Here is a 10,019-nt window from a genome sequence, read left to right as displayed (position 1 = left end):
GGTACCTCTGATATCCTGCAAAGCTATGACCAACAGGCCATGACTACAGCTGGTGGTGGGAAGCCGGAAAAGAATAGGAACTCGCTCCAGGAAACCTTTATTTCCAAGATTAAAAGTAGGTCTTTTGGGGAGTACAGAGACTGTTTAAGGCAGGAAAAACACTCTTGTGTGATACTGTAATGGTGGATACATGTTATCAAACATTTCTCCAAATCCATAGAATGGACACCACCAAGAGTGAACTCTAATGTGGACTATAGACTTTGAGTCATTGACACAATGTGTCAATGTCATTTCACTGATTGCAACAAATGTACCATTCTCTGGGGGGTGTGGATAAGGGGCTGGCTGTGAGGCTGAGCGTGTGCAGGGTCAGATAGCATACGGGGAATGTCTGTACCTTCCTCTTCATTTTTCTGTGAACCTATAACCACTCTGAAAAAAAAAAAAAAGTAGATCTTTTGTAAAGATAGACATTTCTGTGTCTAGGGGGAGAAAGGGCAGAATCCCAGTTTAGGTGGGTCAGCTTGCCAGAAGTCCTTGGGTTGTGGGCAAAATACACGGCTTTCATCATCATCTCAAATCTCTCCTGGCTCACAAGGGCCTGGCCTTATCTCACTTATAAAAATGGTGAATTATTTACAGCAGCAACAGGGAACTAGGAACAGGTTCTAAAATCACTGAGGCAAAAAAACTCTTCTCAGGTTTCTAGAGGAATCTTCTGGGGGCTCTTGTGAGCTCCTGCACCAGCAGGCGGGAGGAAGCCTATAGGACAGCTAGGCCTCTGCCCATCTGAAAGCACAGCCTCGACAGGAGGCAGCCTCGAAGCTACAGCTATGAGAACAGCTGGAAAAGCCACGGTAGTTAGTAAGGGCAGCAGACGGATGCTCCGATGCCAGCGTTGAGGGTCTTCCTGAGCCCCAAGCACAGCTGGCAAGTAGGAGAAATTCAGTCCCTGCCTTCCACTCTTCATGGGGTCTGTGGCAGACCCCAGAAAGGCCGAGCTGCTGAGCCTCTCTTAGGGGAGAGCAGATCAGAGAAGCCTAGAGAGTTTCCTCGGGGTGAATTCACGGAATGTGTCACCAGGTCAAGGAACCTTTATATTTAGAAAGAACAGAGCGAGGCTGCTCAAGGGGTATTGCCCTAGCGGTGGAGCGTGGGGAGAACAGGTAGATGTCCATCAACAGATGAATGATAACCTTGATGGAGAGGGTATTCTTGGTTGCAGGTTTTTTTCTTTCAGGACTTTGATGATATCATGTATCCCTTCTGGCCTGTTTTCTGCTGAAAAACCAACGGATACCCTTGCATGCTTTTCCTTATATGTAACTGTTTTCTTGTGCTCTTTTATCATTACTTTTTGCCATGTTAATTACTATGTCTTGGTGTGGACTTCCTTGGGTTGATTTGGGGGGGGGGAGTCTCTCTGTGCTTCCTGGATCTGAATTTGTGTTTCCTTCCCCAGATTGGGAAGTTTTCAGCTATTATTTCTTCAAATAAAATTTTCTCCTCCCCTTTTCTCTCCTTTTCCTTTTTGAATCTATAATGTGAGTGTTATTATGCTTGACGGTATGGCTGAGTTTCTTTAATCTATTTTCACTTTATATTATTTTTTTCTCTCTCCTGTTCATTCAGCTTGATTATTTTCCATTAATCTGTCCTCCAGTTCACTGACCTGTTCTCCTGCTTCCTGTGGTTTACTATTTATTCCCTCTAGTGTATTATTAATTTCAGTTATTGAGTTCCTTGTTTCTGATTGGTTCTTTTTTATGTTTTCTATCTCTTTGTTGAGGGTCTCACTGAGATCCTCCACTCTTTTCTCAAGTCCATTGAATATACTTATGGCCAATTCTTTAAATCCTGTATTAGACATGTTATTTATCTCCATTTCGTTTAACTGTCTTGTGATTTTGTCTTGTTCTTTCATTTGGAACATATTCCTCTATCTCTTCATTTTGTGTAACTCTGTGTCTGTTTGTGTTAGGAAAGTCAACTATATCCTCTCCTTTTGGAAGTCACAGACTTATGAAGAATAGGTCCTATAATGCCCTGTGGTGCAATATCCCCTCTTTACCAGAAACTGGCACTTCAGGTGTGTGTGTGTGTGTTTGTGTGTGCCCTACTCGTGTGACTGAACTATATTTGCCTTCAGTCTAGTCATCTGCAATGGCTTTCTTTGTCTTTTATGGGCAGGGCTTAGTCCCTCTGCTATTAGTGAGCTAATCTGGGGCTGCACTGGGCCTGAATTGAGTCACAGAACTGCAGGACACTCTTCCTCTATTTTCCTCTGAGAAGCTTTCTTTGGCGGGGTAGGGCAGGGGGAGGCTGTAGTCAGACTAGAAGTCTACCTCAGCCCACTTCTGGAGTTGCAGTCAAATTGGTATGTGTGGTTTTCTTCCCTTCTCTCTGGAGCAAAAGTCACTTTGGAGTGGACTTACTCCAGTTAGGCCTGCTTGCACACCACCAGGCTTGTGGTGCTGCTTTGATGGATTCCTATCAAGGGCATGTTTGAAGCGGTGGATCTGCAGGAGAATATGAGGGTAAAGGCGGGGGGTGCAATGCTAACAAGATCCCATCTGGTCTTCTGCAAGATGGAATCTGCAGCCGCCTACAAAAACTCCTGCCAAGGCTGGGCAGGAGGAGGTGGTCTGCAGAAGGGAGTGGGGTGCAGGGTACATTGTTAGCAAGATAAGTGAGCATGTTCACATTGTGCTGGTTCTCACAAGTGTCCTTGTCTCTAGGTAAGGGGCAAGGGAGGGAAATGGTGTTCACAAGCTCTTTTGTTCTTGCTGAAGTCTCCCAAAGGTCCCTGCCCCTCCAGTATATGCTCTGAGAGTAGTGAACAGATTTCCCTCCCCTATATGCCAAGCATTTTTCAAACTGCTGCTTCTATGCTGTATTTCCATGGGGCTGTTTGTTACGTTGTCTCTTTAAGTGTAGGGACTCAGTTTCCTATCACTCTCCAGCTCTCCCAGAGGTGGGCTCACTGATTTTTAACATTCTAGGTGTTAAGCCCCACTGACTGTAAGAATGCACAAAGTTAGGTCACGTGGTTTTCAAAGCCAAATGTTAGGAGGATTCGTCTTCCCAGTACAGGTCCCTTGTGTCTGGGGTGTCTGGTCTGGGGTTTGCTCTTCTCCTCTCCCCACACCTGTAGGTCCCTCCCTCGTTCAGCCCATCTCATGGGTCGATTTATTTCCCAATCATGTCATCACCCTTCTACCATTTTCACTGTGGCCTCTTCTCTACATTTAGCTGCTGGAGAGTCTATTCTGCCAGTCTTCGAGTCATTTTCTGGGTTATTTATACTGATGTGGATGTTATATTTGTGTAACTGTGGGATGACGTGAGCCTAGAATCCTCCTACTCTGCCATCTTCCCCAGAAGTCCTGTGATCACTTTCCTAAAATTTTTAAGTTGTCCTTTTCTTGATTCAGCATCTGTTTGGTTGTTATAAACCTTTGACTTTTTCAGGAGTTCTGGTAAAGTTGTTTCTAATAGTTGCTGCTTGTTCTTCAGTGTTTCTGTGGAGGGTCAGGAGTTTGGAGCTGGCCACTCTGCCATTTTCCTGATACCACCAGTGCTAGTGGATGCCTAATTTCTTTTTTGTGTACATCTTTGTTCCCTTCACTGTGCGAGGAAATGACACAGGTAGTTTGTACTAAGGCTTTGCTTTTGAGAAAAGTGATCAATGAAACAGGAAAGCCTATTTCTGAAGCCTAAGACCTTGCTGTGTTGGGTTTTGTGTCTATCTTGGTCATAATGGTGAACAATTCCTCTCCTCAGAAGAATCCATAGGCATATCAGCCTTTCTTTTTTACAATTAGTATTTTTGGGGTTCTCTGCAGATTAAGTCATGAAAACATTCTCCTATGTTTTATTCGAAGAGCTGTATTGCTTAAACTTTTAATTCTGAGATCTATCCCAAATTAATTTTTGTGTTTGGTGTGATGTAGGTATCAAGACTCATTTCCCCCCTTTATTTCTTCAGTTTTTTCTAGCACAAGTTGTTGAAATGACTTTCCTTTCCCCATTACATAGCTTTGTCACCTTAGTCAAAAAACCAATTAACTGTAAATGAATGGGCCTATCTAGACCCCATATTCTGTAATGTTTATCTATTTATCTATTATGCTAATATTATGTTGTATTTATGGCAAGTCCTATAAGTGTTTAGGTCTTTTGATACTGCTGTAAATAGAACTTAATTTTTCTTTCCATCTTCCAGTTGTTGCTAGCCTATAGAAACACATATTTTTCTGTATATTGCCGTGTCCTTTGACTTTGTTAAGTAAGTCTAGTAGTTGTTCTTTAGCTTTCCTTAGGTTGTTCTGTGCAAACAGTTATGTTTTCTGCAAAATGTTTTTAGTTTTACTTGTTCCTTTCAAATCCTTATGCTTTATCCCCTCTTACCTTGTTGCATCAATTAGAAGCAATATTGAATAGAAAGATGGTGGTGAATATACTTGCTTTGTTACTAGTTTTGAAGTGGGTGGCATTCAGTATTTCAACATTAGTTATCATGCCAGTTGTAGGATTTTGTACAGATTCTTTTGATAGATTTTAAAAGTTCCTTTCTATGCCTTGTTTTTTGAGAATTTCTAATCCTAAATGAGCATAGAATTTTGGATTTTTTTCTTCATTACAATCATAATGCTTTTATTCTTTTCTCCTATTAATATGGTGAATTATATTGATTTTTGAATATTTGAACCAACCTTGCATCTTTGGAATAAATCCACTGGTCTGATATATTATCCTGGTTTTTTGTTTCATTTGTGTAGTGCTGGATTTGATTTGGTAACATTTTGTTAGTGGTTTTTAGCATCTATATTCTTGAAGGTTATAGATCTTTAATCTTATTTTCTTATCTTTTTTTTAGATTTTGGTATGGTTTTACCAGCCTCTTAAAGTGTGATAGGAAGTGTTTCCTCTTTATTTTCTGAGTTTGTATAAAACTGGTATCAGTATCCTTAAATGTTTGATGAATTTATGGGATTGAATTTATTCAATTGATGAATTCACCACTGAAACATACCATCTGGACATGAAGGTTTCTTTGAGGGAAAATTTTTTTATAAACAATTTACTTAACAGGTATTGAGTTATTCAGATATTATATTTTATTCTTAATATCTGTTTTGGTAAATTCTGTGTTTCAAAGACTTTGCCCATCCCATGTAAGCTATCAAATTTACTGTTATAAGTTTTCCAAATATTCTCTCATTATTCTTATAATGCCTATAGAATCTGTAGTGACATACCTTCTTTCATTGTGGTGATACCCCCTTTGACATTGATAATTTGTGTTTTCTTTTTTAAACAACTTTTGCTAGGAATTAATTTTATTAGTCTTTTCAAAGAACTAAATTTTGGGTTTGTTATCTCTATACTTTGTAAGTCTTCTGTTCATTGATTTCTGTTCTTGTCTTAAAATTTCCACCTGACTTCTTTTTTTTTTTTTTTTTAAAGATTTTATTTATTTATTTGAAAGACGGAGATCACAAGTAGGCAGAGAGGCAGGCAGAGAGAGAGAGAGAGGGAAGCAGGCTTCCTGCGGAGCAGGGAGCCCGATGCGGGGCTCGATCCCAGGACCCTGAGATCATGACCCGAGCCAAAGGCAGCAGCCCAAACCACTGAGCCACCCAGGCGCCCCTCCACCTGACTTCTTAAACGTGGGTTTATTTTTTCCTATTGTGTAAACTTACTTGGTTTTAAACCTCTTTTCTCATATGAGTTTATAAAACTATTTCTCCCTAAGTACTGTTTTAGCTGCATCCCATAAATTTCAAAGTTGTATTTTCTCAATAATTCAAGTCAAAGTATTTTCTAACTTCCACTGTGATTTCTTATTTGATCCAAAATTTATTTGAAATAGATTGTTTAATGTCCACATTTGGGAATTTTCTAACCTTATTTCTTCCCCTTTTGATTTCTAATTATTTGTGGCCAGAGAATATATTTCTTAAGATTTCAATTCTTTGAAATTTATTGAGACTTGTTTTAAGGCACAGGATATGGCCTATCTCAGCAAATGTCCTATGTACACTTGAAAAGAATGTATATCCTGTCATAGGTGTAGTGTTCTGATTAGCATTAGGTTAAAGCAGTGAGTAGTGTTGTTCAGATCATCTAAAACTTTATGGATTCCTGATTTTTCTATAAACTACTGAGAAGATGCTACCTTTAGCATGTAGTACCATTAGATTTCTCTCCATCTCCTCACCCAAAATCAACTCTTTCCTCAGCAAAGCTGCTGGACTAGAAGACGGCCATTCATGCAGAATGAGCTGCATGGGTGTTGGGGGGTAGTGTAGACCTGTTGGCCATCTCTAATAGATTTCTAGTGCCCTAAAATGGGTGTTTTTGATAATTTTGTCTAGTTATAGCTATTTACCTATCTGTATGTTAGTAGAGGAGAATTGCTGGTCTCTTCTGTCATAATTAGAAGCTATTTTTTTAAAAAGATTATTTATTTTATTTGACAGAGATCACAAGTAGGCAGAGAGGCAGGCAGAGAGAGAGGGAGGAGGAAGCAGGCTCCCTGCTGAGCAGAAAGCCCGATGCGGGGCTTGATCCCAGGATCCTGGGATCATGACCTGAGCCGAAGGCAGAGGCTTTAACCCACTGAGCCACCCAGGTGCCCCTAATTAGAAGCTATTTTTATGGTAATGTTTTAATATGTCTTTATTAAAAATATTGAGAAGAACATTTATGCCTCTTCTCTAAACCTCTGTTGGAGGTTTTTAAGTTGTTAATGTTGTTTGTCCAAAATGAAGGGCATAAACTCCCTTCAGGATGTGGTATGGAAGGTCCATATGCCCTTTATGGCTTACTTGGTTCCTTCATAACATTCACCAGTTGAATCACAAGAAGTTACTTGCTACAAGTGAATATTATAAATTAGAATTTTATTCTTGAGAACTCATTTCATACCACAAAATACCAAGACATCACAAATGTTCTTCAAAATCATACAAGTATTTGCTTTTACAAACATTACGTAGAATTTCATTCAATAAATACTTGAGAGATTACCATGTGCCAGAGACTGTGCTAGGCACCAGGAATAAAAACAAATGTACTCAGAAGGCTCCTGCCCTCCCCTCAGACCTAACAGTCCAGAGAGATGATTATGCAGGAATTACAGGCAAGTGCGATATGGGCAATGGCAGACGAAGAAGCCCAAGTGTTATGATTGTGCCCAGTATCTGTGTTTGCTCCTACAATTTTTTTCTATGGTCTTTGGAATCCCTGAGGCTTTAGAAATAAAATATCATTAAAGCCTAGACTAAGGACATGTCTCCCATGGTAAGTTTCTGAATGGTAAATACTTGGGAAAGGATAGTTCCCTTGGGAAAGGTTTCTCCTATTCTGAAGTGTGAACGTACATTAGATCACTTGGGAAGCTTTAAAAAAATATATCCCTGCCTGGCCCCATTTCTAAAGATTCTATCTTAATTCATCTGCTGAGTCCCAAGAACCGATTTTTTTTAAAGTACTCAATGATTTTAGCATGCAGCCCTGGTTAAGAACTAATATAGCCTTTGATTCCAAATGTTTCCTCAACATTTGACACTTATAATAAAAGAACCCTCCTTTAATGTTTTAGTTTTCTGGGAAAGTCTTCACAATACTTATGTCTTCTTTCTGCTGCTCTGGTGTTTGGTAGAGAGTGAGCCCTTACTGTCAACGCTTCAAGATTGTAAAGAACACGAGCACTCATCCCTCTCTCTCTTTCTTTTACTCATCCCCAAGTTAGATGGAGGAATTCATCTAATTGGTTAGATTCTGACACTCACTGAGCCACTTTCTACATAGCAGTAGATGGTGTGACTTTGCTCTACCCATAGCCTTTGCTTCTATACCATAGTGATAATAAAAATAGCTAAGTGGTACTTACTGAATGCTTACCATATGCCAGCTACTGTCCTAAGCCTTTTACATGAATGAATTCATTACATCCTCATACCAACCCCATGACGTACATTCTATACTTATATCCTTTTAGGTATGAGGAAGCTAAAGCTCAAAGAGATTAAGTAACTTGTTTGAGGACACAGTGTCATTGGACTGGGATTTCGCTCCAGACCACCTACCTGGCTCCAGAGCATAGTGCTTAACGTCCATGCTACTCCACTGCTTAGCGCATGCTTGCCCCCTGGCATTCCCCACTCTACTGGTAGCTGGGTCTGTAAGCCTCTCTGTGGAGCCTGCTGCATGAAAGTACCCCCAGTCATCTTAGTAGGTGCAACTCTACTCACAAGTGGGTACCATGGTCCAGAATTGAGGAGAGGGATGAGAGTTCTCTTCAGTCAACATATACTCAGACTTCAAACTGTCTGGGAGTTCTGCACTTAAGGATTTGGAATCTCTAACAATTCTGTGTTGAGTTTCTCACCCCAGAGAGACCCTTAACTCACACTACACACTTCTTCCTTGGATTCTACTTTGCCTGTTCTTAAGGATGTTGAAAAGAGGAAGTGCCTTTAAGTGGCACAAGGATTCAAGATACATGATTAAACATCCATGAAACAAAGTTTTCTAACTTACAAATCAGTTCATTGTGATTGTGTATTGCCACCAATTATACTAGTCTAGTCCCAACAACCACATGGCTTTGGTTGCCATGATCACATGGCTTTAAACATGAGTTTTACTCATCATTGAAGGTGTTTTAAAGGTTATTAAGGTTCAGGTAGTTTAAGTAAAGTCATTTTAAGTAGAAGGATGCTAGTAACAGAAGAAAGTTTCCCTTCCTGGTAAACTTCAATTAGCTAATGAGAATTCTCTAAAACCCTGTATTTTCCTTTACGTCTAAATACAAATCTTAGTTTTAGAAGACTGCATAAAAATTGTTTTAGAAAATATTCTATCTCATTATCATTATTATAGCTAACTATTCAAAGCCACTTTGACCACTTTTTCAAAGTGGATATTTGATTTTTGGTTCACAGCTTATATAGCAGAGATGGGCAAACCACAGGTCATGGGCCAAATCTGGCTGCTGCCAGTTTGTCAAGTTTCATTGTAATGTAGCCATGTTCCTTCCACGTGTTATCCATTGCTGCTTTCACCCTATGATGGCAGAATTGAGTAATTGCAGCAGAAACTCTTTGGCCCGCAAAACCTAAATTACTTACTATCTGACTCCTTACAGAGTAAGTCTGCTGTCGCCTGCTATTGGATAACACCTCTGCCCTGCCCCTATCTTCTAACCCACCATGCCTCATTGCTGCTTCTCATTTTGTCTTGCGTTCCTGATTTTCTTTTGTACAGGTAACTGTTCCCTCATTCAAGTTAGCATTTTTATTTTTATTTCTTTTTATTTTTTAAAAAGATTGGGGCGCCTGGGTGGCTCAGTGGTTAAGCCGCTGCCTTCGGCTCAGGTCATGATCTCAGGGTCCTGGGATCGAGTCCCGCATCGGGCTCTCTGCTCAGCAGGGAGCCTTCTTCCTCCTCTCTCTCTCTCTCTGCCTGCCTCTCTGCCTACTTGTGATTTCTCTCCCTATTTACAAATAAAATCTTAAAAAAAATTATTATAAAAAAAATAATAAAAAGATTTTACTTATTTATTTGAGATAGAGCAAGCACAAGCAGAGGGAGCAGGAGAAGCAGGCTTCCTGCTGAGCAAGGTGGGGGGGGGGTGCTGGGATCTGGACCTGAGCCAAAGGCAGGGGGTTAACTGACTGAGCCACCCAGGCGCCCCCAGGTTAGATTTTTAAAGGACCAAAGCAAAACGCAGCTGACTCTTTACCTGTGCAGTACCTTCCTGTCAGTGATTCTCCGGTGAAAAAAAAGTTACCCTGATCACTGTTTTCCTAATACAAGGTAAAAATAAATCTTTTCAAATTTATATGCACAAGTATTTTTTCAGCTCAGAAAATCTTTTATTATAACTTTATTTGTTTTGATTCCTTCTTTAAGAATTCCATTGCTTTAGGACTGGTGATCCAGAGCTAACCTCTTTGTCATTCTCATCTCTTTATCCTTCCCAAACCATATAGGACGACAGGAAG

The sequence above is a fragment of the Mustela nivalis genome (genome assembly GCF_964662115.1).
Source record: "Mustela nivalis genome assembly, chromosome: 1".
NCBI classification, from domain to species: Eukaryota; Metazoa; Chordata; class Mammalia; order Carnivora; family Mustelidae; genus Mustela; species Mustela nivalis.
The sequence above is the reverse complement of the archived record's forward strand: the minus strand, read 5'-3'. Positions refer to the sequence as shown.